Source organism: Symphalangus syndactylus, chromosome 14, assembly GCF_028878055.3.
Source record: "Symphalangus syndactylus isolate Jambi chromosome 14, NHGRI_mSymSyn1-v2.1_pri, whole genome shotgun sequence".
Lineage (NCBI taxonomy): Eukaryota > Metazoa > Chordata > Mammalia > Primates > Hylobatidae > Symphalangus > Symphalangus syndactylus.
In genome coordinates, this window is record NC_072436.2 from 76,564,203 (window position 1) to 76,578,842 (window position 14,640).

Genomic DNA, 14,640 nt, shown 5'->3' on the forward strand with positions numbered 1-14,640 from the left:
AATTTTCTAATTTTTCTACAAAATTAACTATTTGATTTTTTAAAGTATTTAAATAAAATCAAACCATAAAAAACACCCAATTTCTGAAATGCACAAAAGATTTCAACAGATATTTCATCAAATAACAGATACAGATAGCAAAATAAGTACATGAAAAGATGCACAACACCTTTTGTAATTAGAGAAAAACAAATTAAAATCACAATGAGATACTACTATATACTCATTACAATGGCTTTTTAAAAACAACACATATACTACCAAGTGCTGGTAATGGTGTAGAGCAATTTTCATACATTGTTGATGGGAATGCAAAATGGTACAGCCACTTTGGAAAGCAGTTGGCAGTTTTCATGAAGTTAAACACATACCACATGGCCAATAATCCTACTCCTAGATATTTACCAGAGAAAAATAAAAGTATATGTTCATATAAAAATCTGTACATGAATATTTACAGTAGATTTATTCATAGTAGCCAGAACCTGGAAACAACCCAAATATCCTTCAACTGTATGATATTCCTTTGATATTCCATAGTATGAATATCTGCATACTATGGAATACTACTCAACAATGAAAATAAATGAACTATTGATACATATTACAACAATATGAATAAATCTCAAATGCATTATGTTAAGTGAAAGAAGCCAGACTCAAAAGGCTATATTCTTTCTAGTTCCATTTATATGACATTCTGGAAAAGCAAAACTATAGGGACATAGGACAGATAGGTGGTTACCAGGGGTCAGGGACAAAGGGACAAGCTGACAAAAGGACAGTATGAGACAATTTTTTGAGTGATGGCACTTTCTGTTTCTTGATTATATGACTCTATGCATTTGTAAAAACACGTGGTGTCATGTGCTGAAATGAGTGACTTTTACTGTATAGAAATTTTTCGGGCCAGATGAGGTGGCTCACACCTGTAATCCCAGCACTTTGGGAGGCCGAGGCGGGTGGATCATCTGAGGTCAGGCATTCAAGACCAGCCTGGCAAACATGGCAAAACCCCGTCTCTACTAAAAAATCGAAAAATTAGCTGGGCATGGTGGCAGGCGCCTGTAATCCCAGCTACTTGGGAAGCTGAGGCAGGGAGAATTGCTTGAACCTGGGTGGCAGAAGTTGCAGTGAGCCGAGATCGCACCACTGCACTCCAGCCTGGGTGACAGAGCAAGGCTCCGTCTAAAAAAAAAAAAGAGAAAGAAATTTTAAAAAATACAAATATAAAAAACACTGTGTATTAAAATTACAACTTAAAAAACTCTTAAATTAGAAGCAAATATTTCAGAAGGATCCTGTGTATGGTTCCTCTAAATAGCAAGACCCCTCTGGCATTAAAATATAATGAAATTTGGCCGGGGGCGGTGGCTCACGCCTGTAATCTCAGCATTTTGGGAGGCCGAGTCAGGCAGATCATGAGGTCAGGAGTTCGAGGCCAGCCTGGCCAACATAGTGAAACCCCGTCTCTACTAAAAATACAAAAATTAGCTGGGTGTGGTGGCATGCACCTGTAGTCCCAGCTACTCAGGAGGCTGAGGCAGAAGAATCACTTGAACCTGGGAGGCGGAGGTTATGGTGAGCCAAGATCATGCCATTGCACTCCAGCCTGGGCAACAGAGCGAGAATTCATCTCAAAAAAAAAATATATATATATATATATATATATATGAAATTTATAAAATTTATAAAATGTATAAAATTAACTCACACATAAAGATTCTGGCACATATCTATTGTACACTGTCTGAACACTGGCAATGCTGAGCCCATGAAGTCATAAGAACTGCATCTTTATCCTTGGAAAAGATGAGACATTGGTCAAAGAGAACCTGATGTGACAAAGTGAAATTAATACAACTCCATTCCTACTATTCCATTAATTAAACACATATTTATAATTATTTGTAAGTATTTGTTCATTGCTTATTATATAAAAGCTTATGACAATGCAGAGAATACAGAGATAAATCATGAATCACATGCAAAGATCTAGTAAGGGAAACTAACCACATAATATGTCACATAGCCACATTACTAGGCAGGAAATGAGTAGTGCTGCATGAGAGGTATGGAGGATGGATTCAGAGTAGAAGATTACTCTTTCTTAGCAGTGAGGTCAGAGATTGCTGTTTGGACTACACTGCATTTTTAAAAGGGTATTTGAAGAAGAGGTCAAATTTGAATATGCAGAATTGGGCATGTGGGAGCTGGGAAGGAGCCCAGGGAAGGGAATTCAAGCAAAAAAGAAAACAAAACAAAATGAAACTCTTATAATTTTTCTTACAAATAATGGGGAAGTAGCTGTAAACACACTAGCTATTATCCTTATCATCATCGTCATTATGTGGACACTATGTGACACATGGACCACTTTGCCCACCGTGTTAATTTGCTCCCAACCTTACTTATTGTACTAGCCATTGTGTTCTTCCAGCAGAATCTTCAGTGTTAGCCCAAAAGTTCTTGGGGTCTAATCACCTGAAACATGATTTTGTTGACTCTGTCACTAAACGTTAAAATGTGTGATTATTCAGTAAAAAATATATATCTTCTGTCACTCTTTCCCCATGCTTCCTTTGCCATTGTGAATAATATCCTCTTAAAAATGCCACATAAAATCATACATCTCTGGTATTCTCATTAATACTAAAATGTATTTTAAATTCTCTTGTTCCTCTATTATTCAACCAGATAAAAAGGAGGAACAAATCAATTTTCACGTGCCCTCTGTAATTGCAATTTTCAGTACTTCAACCATGTCCCTTTATACTCTTTTCTATTTTGCAGGCTAAATAATCACTTTGAGTCAGTTGCCGCAGTGAAACTTGAAACCTGATCATTGAAGAAGCCTGCAAGTTAGCAGAAAACAAGTCACACCAGGATCTGCTGCTCCAGCTGATTATTGAAGATTCAAGTCTCTTTAAAAATACGCTTATATTTCTAGTTAGTTTCATTGCTATAATATAATTCAAGCCTTAAATAACTTTCCAAAGTTGTTTTTTTGAAGAATATTATATATTCACACCTACCCACAACTTCTAGGTGGCTAGTGATGTGATATATAACTATACAGTGATATGATATATATATGATACAGTGATGTATAACTATAATCTTATAAGACTATAGTGATATGATATACAACACTGCTTAAGTATAATTTGTGGGAAATGACGTGCTGGTTAAATGAATTTTCTGGTTAAGCCCTTTTATCTTTCAATCTTGTCACATGATTCAGGATTTTGAGTTGCTTCGTTTCTGAAAATGATGCTGTTATTGAGAGCAGAACCTATGCTGCTAGATGCTATTTCGATATTATTTTGCTCCTGTTTCATTTGTTGTTGTCATTCGTCTCTATTAAGGGCAGATCCTTTCCCCTTCTCTCTTCTCTCTGTCTCTTCTCTCCCTTTTTCTCTGTCTGCTTTATGTATGTGTGTGTGTGTGTGTGTGTGTGTGTATAATTGAGGTGCCAATTAATGCCAGTTAATTGGGTTCTGATTAACTTGGGGTTTTACTATTAGCAGGCCAAATTACCTCACCCCTAGAAACACCTGGAATATATTCCCTTCTTTTTCTTCTCCCAGTCACTATTCCTTCTTAATTAAAACAAAACAAAACTTATTCACAAAGCCATGTCTCCCAACTACTTGTGAAAACCCACTGTTAACAGCTATCAAAAGCCCATTTATACTTAAATTTGCCAAGTTGATATTTGGTAGTTCTGAATATATAAAACCCCTTTGGTTATCAAGAGAGAATACAGCCTATATTAGTTTGTTCTCATGCTGCTATGAAGAAATGCCGGAGACTGGGTAATTTATAAAGGAAAGAGGTTTAACTGACTCACAGTTCCACAGGGCTGGGGAGGCCTCAGAAAACTTACAATCATGGTGAAAGGGGAAGCAAACACGTCCTTCTTCACATGGCAGCAGGAAAGAGAAGAATGAGAGCCAAGTGAAGGGGGAAGCCTCTTATAAAATCATCAGATCTTGTGAGAACTTACTATCATGAGAATAGCATGGGGAAAAATGCCCCCATGATTCAATTGCCTCCTACTGGGTCCCTCCCATGACATGTGGGGATTATGGGAACTACAATTCAAGATGAGATTTGGGTGGGGACACAGCCAAACCATATCACAGCCTATAAGGTATGAGGAAATAGGGCAGATCTAACAATGATTTGCACAGTCCTAAGCCCTAGACAGTGGGGGAAATTGTTGGCATACCGAAAAGTCAAACCACTACCACCATTAATTTATTCAGCAAATTTGTAAAAAGTCTACTATGTGCAAATCACTATACTAAGGGCCATAAAGAGGACAAGGCATGAGCTAGTAGTTTAATATGGAGACTAATAGTTTGAGCAGAGCTAGTATGTCATACATGCCATGTTCATGGTTCAGGAAATAATATGACAATTCAAAGGAGGATGATGTCACTTCTGGGTATGTGATAAAGGAAAATTTTGTAAAAGAGACGATGTCTGAGCTGATCCTTGAAGAAGGTGTAAGATTTTAGTAGGCAGAGTTGACAGAATCCAGTGAAAACAAAGAGGCAGGAAAGCCCCAGTCTGTCCAGGGCCTGTGAGGAAAGATGCGTGAAGGAGAAAAATGACAAAAAGGGTTGGAAAGGCAGGTAGGATTCAATCCGGGAAAACTACTCCCAGCTAGATTTTGAACCTTATTCCAAATAAATGAACAGTTTTGACCAAAGCCCTGGTCAAGGGCTCAGACTTTTTATCAGATGGATTTGAGCTCCAATCCTGATTCTACTTACTATTTATGACCTTGAGCAAGTCACCTACCTTACCTCTCTAAGCCTCAGGTTGATCACTTCTATCTCACAGGGCTGCTATCAGGTTTAAGTGTAACTGGGATATGAAACACTCACTCATTCTGAAAATATTTACTGACCCTTCACTGTATATGTCCCAGACACTGAGCTTTGTACTGTTAATACAGAGATAAAGGGAGAAACCCTTCCTTCAAGGAACACATGAGCCAATGCTTAAGGCAGATAAGTAAACAGAAAACTACAATATAGTATGAGTGAGCACAGGGACAGAGGTGTTCAATAACTCAGATCAGGGGTGGGGGTGGTAAAGAAAACTGACCAGAGGAGGTACTCCCTGAGGCATTTCAAAGGATCCTTTGAAGAGGGATAGAAATACAACTTACTTTCTAAGGTCTGATTATTTTTATTAGCCTTTATGTTAACACGCAGTTTCTAGCACAAACAAACATTTAAAACTCTAAATAAATTTTTGTTGTTACTGTTATTCACTTTCATCTGTCTGGTTGATTGTTTTTGTCTTATTTCAAAGTCAGAAAAATAGAGATGGAGTAGGAGAGAGTACCCTATTTCTCAGGTGACCAAAGGGAAGAAGAAAAGAGTCCATTTGCAATCGTGATAGCAGTGGAAGAGCCAAATCCCTGGGACATGTGATAAAATGAAGGAATTAAAGGGAAGTTAGCCTAACATGAAGTAGGAAATCTGGGTTCTCATTTGCAGGAGATCTGTTACAGACATCTGTTGGGTTTACAACCCATATTTATTTCCTCTTTTGAAACAGGGCCACAGTTTTGTTTTGTTTGAATCTTTACCTATTTTTATTATATGTGTTCTGGTGAAACTGACTCCATTTGACCCTGGCTTCATGAGTTGGCTGTGATTCAGGCTTGGCCAATTAGAGTCTCACATTGGCCACGGTGATTGGATCAGAGACAAAGGCATGCTCCAGTTAGAGCCAGTCAGAGGCAGTATGGGACTTTTGCTGAACTCCTGAGACAAGTATGCCTTGACTTCTACTTGTTTGAACGTGGGAAGTTGTAGACTAGGAGCTGCTGGCCGCCATATTTCCACTACTTTGCCACCACTTGCAGCCTTAGATTGAAGCCAATCAACAGGGAGGAGAGCAGGGATCCTCACAGCAGAATGTAAAGTCCATGGGGGCAGGAAGCTTGGCTTTATTTTTAAATCTTTTTTTATTGACACGTCATTCACATACAGAAAAAAATGTACAAAACAAATATTTGGGTCAAAAATTATTACAAAATGAATACACCCATTTGTCTACCACCTAGATGAAGAAATAGAACATTACCCCCTCATGCTTCTCCCAATCACTATACCTTCTCTCCTGCTAACTAATAACATCATAGTTTGACAGTTTTTAAAGTTATATAGATGAATGGAATATATACTTGTGTGTCTGGCTTCTGTCACTCAACATTATTGTAAATGTCTTTGGTACATATATGCCTTCATTTCTTTCTTTTTTTTTTTTTTTTGAGACAGAGTCTCGCTCTGTCGCCCAGGCTGGAGTGCAGTGGCGCAATCTCGGCTCACTGCAAGCTCCGCCTCCCGGGTTCACGCCATTCTCCTGCCTCAGCCTCTCCGAGTAGCTGGGACTACAGGCGCCTGCCACCACGCCTGGCTAATTTTTTGTATTTTTAGTAGAGATGGGGTTTCACCGTGGTCTCGATCTCCTGACCTCGTGATCCGCCCGCCTCGGCCTCCCGAAGTGCTAGGATTACAAGCGTGAGCCACCGCGCCCGGCCAGCCTTCATTTCTATTGAATATATTCCTGGGATAGAATTGCCGGATCCTGGAGTATACAAATGTTCTGCTTTAGAAGACTATTGCCAAATTATCTTCTGAAGTGATTGTATCAACTTACTCTCCTACCCTAGTGTGTACCTGTTATTGCATATCCTAGGCAATATTTGGTGTTATGAGTCTTTAAACATGAATGTACAGTATATCATATTGCACTTTCCTGATTTCTAATGAGGCTGAATACCCTTTCATATGTTTATTGGCCATTTGTATGTCCTTTTATGTGGCGTACCTATTCAAGCATCTATTGAGTTACCCATTTTTTTTTCTTTTTTGATTTGTAGGAGATATTAAAATTTTTATCTTTTAAAATATCCTGAATATAAGGCCTTTTTAGCTACAGGTATTGCAAATACCTTCTCTCACCGGCTTGCCTTTTTATTCTCTTAATGCTGCCATTGGACAAACACGTTACTAATTTTTTTTTTTTTTTTTTTGAGACAGAGTCTCGCTCTGTCGCCCAGGCTGGAGTGCAGTGGCACAATCTCGGCTCACTACAACCTCTGCCTCCTGGGTTCATGCCATTCTCCTGCCTCAGCCTTCCGAGTAGCTGGGAATACAGGCGCCCGCCACCACGCCCAGCTAATTTTTGTATTTTTAGTAGAGATGGGGTTCCACATGTTGGCTAGGATGATCTTGATCTCTTGACCTCATGATCCACCCACCTCAGCCTCCCAAAGTGCTGGGATTACAGGCATGAGCCATAGTGCCCAGTCTTCTTCTCAATTCTTATATTGTTAAAAATGTCTTTTTCTTGAATTGTTGCACTGACTAGAACCTCCAGTACGATGCTGAAAAGAAGCAGTGATAGTGGACTTGCTTGTCTTTTGTACCACTGCATCTCTAGTGCTTAAAATGGAGCATGGGACTCAGTAGCTTTTCAATAAATATTTTTAAATTAATGACAGTAAAGCTGAGAGATGGGGAAAGATTGGTTCCTGCTTGATCATTTAAGCTTCCAGATCCCACCACGTCTTAAGTCATCCCTGACCTTGGACTTTTTAATGACATGAAGCAATAAGTTTGTTCTCCCTTTTTATGTTGTTTTTCACTATGTTAGCCAGGATGGTCTCAATCTCTTGACCTGGTGATCTGCCAGCCTCGGCCTTCCAAAGTGCTGGGATTAGAGGCGTGAGCCACCGCACCCAACCAGAATCATCTTTAATCCCTACCCATTTCTTAGCTTCTTTGTCCAGCCAATCACCCAGTACTGTCAATTCTGTCTCTAAGGATACCTCTTCAATCTGTTGTTATGGACTGAATGTTTGCGTCCCGCCACCCAAATTCATATGTTGAAGCCCTAACCCTCAATGTAATGGTATTTGGAGATGAGACTTTGGAAGGTAATTAGGTTTAGAAAGGGTCAGGATGGTGGGACTCCCTTGAAGGGATTAATGTCTTTATAAGAAGAGGAGGAGACTGAAGTTTCTCTCTCTCTCTACCATGTGAGGACGTAGGCAGAAGGCAGCTATCTACAAGCCAGGAAGAGAGCCCTCACCGGAAACCTGACCATATGGGCACCCTGAGTTGAGACTCTGGAACTGTGAGAAATAAATTTCTGGTGTTTAAGCCAACCAGTCTATGGTATTTTGTTATGGCAACCCAAGCCAATGAAGACATCTGTCTAACTGCTCTTAGTCTTTACCTGACACCTAGACCCCTTGGATAGCCTTCTAATTGCAGGTGCCACACCTTCTCTTGGTCATCTCCACTAATTTCGCTTTCCACATAGTGGGTCAAACCGATCTTTTAAAAACATGCTTATGTCATCTCATTGCCCAAAGCCATATTTTAGTTTATAATAAAGCTCAAACTCCACCAAGACCTATACCTTCTTGTATGCTCTGGCTTTGGCCCAATTGTCTCATTTAATGCCAGCCACATTGGTCCTTTTTTTCCTCTACTAGCCTACTAGTTCTTCATGCCTCAGAGCCTCTTTCTGCTGGCTGTTTCCTCTTCATCACCACTACTCCTCTTCCCTGACCAACTCCTATTCATTTTTCAGTTTAAATTTTGCTTTCTTGGGCAAGGATTCTCTATTTATCTATGTTAAATTATACTCAGCTTGACAAGCTCTCCTAACTTCTGCCTTCTCATGATACATATCCTAACTGTTGTCGAACAATTCCTATAATTGTTTAATGTCTCTCTTCTCACTCCAGATTGTAAGTTCTATGACAGCATGAACGGAACCAGTCTTGCTTACTGCTAGCTTATAGGACCCAGAATGCCCTTGATAAATATCCACTGAGTGTGAATGGATATCTGGATATTTATTTGAGAATGAGGATGTGTGCTGGGGGTTAAGGAGTACTTGTGTAGAAATATTTTTCCTATCTCTTCATTACAATAAAAGATTTAGAATGAGAATCACAATATTGAATCCACCATTAAGGGGAATCATAATTTTGACAAAATTTAACCTCATTCTGGGGGCAAGTAGTGAGTAACTGAGGTAGCCCCCAATATACTAGAGCAAAATATAGGTAGGTCAGCAGGCAGTAAAGAATCAGCAGTTTTCCTTCTTGGATGCCATTAACCAGAGCGATATGCTGACCACCTGGAATCAAAGCAGCACTCCACTGGCATGCATGAGTGAGCCAGTTTAATCATAAAGACAAAGCCATTTATACAAGCTTTTTGTTTGCTCATTGATTTGATATATGCTTGTTGTAGAGCTCTGTAGGGGGAAAAACTGTCAGTAGCGTGACTTTCAATTTGTAATAGACACAGAAATACATATACTTTGTAAATGTGTCCTTTATGCTCATTTTACCATTTCTTTTGCTATGCATACTGATCTGCAAAGTAAAGTTGGGACAAACTTAGAAGAATAGAAATAGGCTTTTGCATATTTATGAAGGAAGAATACACAAAAATAGGCTATACATTTTCTAAAATACTAGATTGTTGCAACCAAACACGAGCTCTATCTTCGGACTTAAGAACTGGTAAAGAGTATTTAAAATAATAAATTAATGTATATTGATTATTTCCTAAGTTATTAAACATCTGTTACCAAGCAAAATCTTTCCTACAAGATGGTTTTTTCTTACAAATAATGAAAAATTTCATATTTTAGTGAAAGTTCTAACTTTTCCTTTGGGGGCAGTGAGAGGAGAATACCATTTTTTTAAAATTCAAGTAATAAGTAATTTCAGTTAACATAATTCTTACTTTTTCAGCTATTTGTTGTTATAGCATTTCCTCAGTATAGTGTGAGGCAAAGATCACTAGTCTTAATGTCCTTAAACCTGGTTTCTGATTGGAAATTAGCTGCCACCATTAAAACATGATCTGTCTCAGCCCTCGTCTGTCAAATGAGAGGCATCTGCTGTTCTAGAAGTCTGATTTCAGTGATGTTTTCTTTCTTTTGAGTTTATTAATTCTATTTTATATATTGGCTTAAAAGCTATTAAGTAAAAGCATGGAAAGGAAAAAAAATGCTGTTCTAAACATAAAGTTAGATTTTTGGAAGTAAGACTTCTAAATTGAAACCAGATTCTGATTGAGAACTTTTTATTAAAGCTCAGGAATTCATAGCAGTAAAGACAGTAAAAAAATACAGATGTTTTACTGCCTGGTGTAATGGGAACCAAAATGACCAGACAGTGGCATGAGAATTAAATGACCTTTATAATGCATTTTGGTATCCAGGAAAATCCATTACATAATTGCAATCCATTGTTATATTAATCTCTTACTTTGGATTATGTTGTTAAATTTTCCTAGTTTTATGATGTTCAGGGTTGTTTTGTCTCTATTTGGCTTGTAAAATTTTCCTCACTGCTTGATTTTGATTTTTTTCCATTTAAAAATATTATATAGTGGGGTAAGAATTTGCATCCCTTGTATTTCCACCGCTTAGGGGGTTCTTCCTGAGCAAGGGCTGGTGTTGTCACATACCCAGTTGATGTATAAGGTGGTTCTTGAGAAAATCCTTTGGGAGACCAACCCTGGCTTCTGTTTTTCTGGCAATGTATGCCTTCTAAATTGCCCACAATTTTCCTGGAGAAGTTTTAAACAAAATTTCTCCTCTCCAGAGATAAGTTTTAAATGATAATTTTTTTTCCTGGCTGGGCGCAGTGGCTCATGCCTATAATTTCAGCACTTTGGGAGGCCGAGGTGGGCAGATCACCTGAGGTCAGGAGTCTGAGACCAGCCTGGCCAACATGGCGAAAACCCATCTCCACTAAAAATACAAAAAAATTAGCCGGGCATGGTGGTGCGTGCCTGTGGTCCCAGCTGCTCAGGAGGCCAAGGCAGGAGAATCGCTTGAACCCAGAAGGCAGAGGTCGCAGTGAGCTGAGATCATGCCACTGCACTCCAGCCTGGGCAACAGAGCGAGACTTCGTATAAAAAAAAAAAAAATGCTTTTTTCCTAATAAATGTTTGACTGTTATATCCTTATAGTTCTACTTCATTATAGAATTGCATATTTAAAACATTTTTCAAATCATTATTACTTAAATTACTCCAAATGTAAAATGAGCCATGAGTATCATCTTGATCATAAATATAATAAATTAATAGTGGCTTACAAAAATCTTGAGCCCTATAACATATCAATGGCAAGTTGTTCTCAAGATATTAGACTAACTGGTTATTTATTCTGCTTAGTGCAGGAAATAAAGTGGTGCATACTTATAATAGCTAGTTTTTTTTTAGTCATTCATTCATTCTTTCAAGTATTTATTGAACTCTTACTTTGAACAGGCACTGTTCCAGGTGTTGGGTGGTAAAGTGGTAAGCCAAACAGAAAAAAATCCTTGCCCTCAAAAGAGCTTGCATTCTTGTCAGGGACAGATAAACAATAAATAAGTAAAACATATGGAGGGTTAGATAATAATAAAGGCTAAGAGGTGAAAGTGGAAAAGCAGTTAAAGCATAGTGTTGTTGGCCAGGCGCGGTGGCTCAAGCCTGTAATCCCAGCACTTTGGGAGGCCGAGGCGGGCGGATCACGAGGTCAGGAGATCGAGATCATCCTGGCTAACACGGTGAAACCCTGTCTCTACTAAAAAAATACAAAAAATTAGCCGGGTGCGGTGGGGGGCGCCTGTAGTCCCAGCTACTCGGGAGGCTGAGGCAGGAGAATGGTGTGAACCCGGGAGGCGGAGCTTGCAGTGAGCCTAGATCGCGCCACTGCACTCCAGCCTAGGGGACAGAGCAAGACTCTGTCTCAAAAAAAAAAAAAAAAAAAAAAAGCATAGTGTTGTAATGAGAAATATGCATGTCAAGAAATGCCTCACTGACAAGGTGACATTTGAATGAAGACCTGAAAGAAGTAAGAGAGTTAGCTATGCAGACAACTGGGGAAATTCCAGGCAGAGAGAGGTGCAAGTGCAAATGCTCTGGGGCAGGGCCATGTCTGGTCTTTCCCAGGAATCGTGAGGAGCTCAGTTGTCAGAAATAGGGGGAGCAGGAGCAGATAAAGTCAGAGAGGTAACAGTGGGATGAGATCACCTAGGGTCTTGCAAGAACTTTAACTTTTCTCTGAATGAGATGGGAGCTTCTGGAGGAATGACCTGATCTGACTTAAGTTTCAACAGGAGCAAGCTGACTATCATTTTGAGAATAGACTGGTGGGGTCAGGGGGGAGAAGGCAGAAATGGGGAGATGGGCTAGAAGACTTTTGCAACAATCCAGGCAAGTAGGATCATTGCACTGCACAACTCCAAGAAGCATCATTCACCCTGCCGTCTGTATGAACGGTGCCTTCAGTAATGAGCAGTATATTATAGTCCAACAGCCACAGTCAGGGGCCCCACAGGCAAGATGGCTTGGATCAGACTGGATGCAGTGTGAATGGTGAGAAGTCTTTAGTCTAGATATATTTCAAAGGTAGAAATAATAGAATTTGCTGACAAATTAGATGTGGTACATGAAAGTCAAGAATGATTTCAAGGTTGCCCACTAGTTTTATACATTATTAGTATTCATTATGCCAAATACCATTTACTAAGGATGGGTAATTCATAATTACTTTAATTCAACAAGCATCTACTGAAAGTCTACTATGTAGTATACTGTTCCAGATTCTGTAGGGAAATTTTTAAAAGTACGCTGCAACAACAACAGAAAATCCTGCCTTGGAAATAGTTACAATTTAGTTCATTAGACATATTCTCCACAGAATAAAGAACCAAATACTGTATAAAGCAACATAAAGCAAAAATATGATAGCAGGACTAACAAAATGGTATATATAACTACTTTTCTAGGGAAATGGTCCAATTTGAAAGTAATCTTATATTTGTCAAGATATGTCCATATCCTCTGTTCTACTCAACAATGTAGTCACTATTTTCCTATAGGAACATGACTCCTGTGTTTTCCATTCAAAATAGTTATTGAACTCTTACCTTGTACCAGGCATGGTACAGACACGTACCAGATATGCTCTGTGGTTGACTCCTGCTCCAACAGGAAGTATATAAAAGGCTTCATGTTTGAAGTACGAATTATTTGTTTCACGTGCTCTTCTGTTGTGTCTTGGGTTGCATTTTTCGGTTTGGTTGAGAATTCATAATTTTACCTTGGCCCCTAGTTCCTATTTGTCCAGTTTCTGACCTGTCAATGTTCTCTCTCTCTCTCTCTATATATATATATATATATATATAACTTTTTAAAATTATTTTAAGAGATGAGGTTTCACTATATGGCCCAGGTTGGTCTCAAACTCCTGGGCTCATGTGATCCTTCCACCTTGGCCTCCCAAGGTGCTGGGATTACAGGCATGAGCCACTACGCCTGGCTTTGACTTGCCAATTTTTATACCTTCTGACCACTGATCTTACTTGCAGCCCATGGGCTTATAAGGAGTTTTGAGATCTTGTGGCTTCTCATGCCTCACCTCAACCACCTCATTCATAGTCAAATCTTGCCCCTTCCTGTTTTGTGGGTTTCATTAAAACAGCTTTCCTAATAATAATGATATACTGAAGATTATAATAATAATTATGATAGTTAACATTTTAAAGTACCAATTATGAACTAAGGATTAAATTACGCTATTTAAGTACAATCGTCCCTCAGTATCTGAGGACGATTGGTTCAAGGACTACCCACTCCTCTGCAGTTACCAAAATCAGGGATTTGAGCAAGTTTTTTATATAAAATGGCAAAGTACTTGCGTATAACCTACACACATCCTCCCAGATACTTTAAATCATCTCTAGATTACTTATAATACCTAATGCAATGTAAATAGTTGTTATACTGTATTGTTTTTTATTGGTATTTTTATTGTTTTTAAATATATATATTCAATACACAGTTGGTTGAATCTATGGATGTGGAATCTGCAGATATAGAGGGCTGACTGTGCACTTTAAATGTAATCCTCACAGCACATCTACAAAGTCTAAGTACTATCATTACCCCACAATGAACTGAGCTTTAAAGAGCTTAAATAATATTCCCAAGGTTACTTAGAAAGTGGCAAAGCTGGAATACAAACTCAGAGCCCATGAACACTATTATGCCAGAACATGTCCTTTTGTACCTTGTACCTATTGAACATGATTCAGAGGGAGAACTGAAGCCAACCCCAGCAAAGTTCTCTAAACTCTCAAAGCCTCTGTGTCTAATAATGATCTTTCTAACGTTATGCATTTATCATTTTATTTATTTTTCCAAGCTCAAGTTGGAAATAACATTTGCAATACTATCCATCCTGTTTTTTAAGGTGTTGATACTAGAATTGGTTTTGAATGGCCCTAGATACAGGTGCACACACATGTACATGAACTCTGGACCCAGGATAAAAATGTAGCAGTTGAAAGGGTAGAAATGCCAACTGGGACTTTTAACAGACCAGGTTCAAAATAAAAAGAGATGAGAGAAAGAGGGAGAATAAAGGGAGAAAACTAACAAGTGTTTATTGAGTATTTCATGTTACCAGTTACTGTGTTAAAATGCTCATTTAATCCTTAAACTCTATTATTAGTCTCATTTTACACGGGAGAAAAATAAAGTGTAAAGAGCTTGTTTTCCCTCTTTGCAGATGAACAAA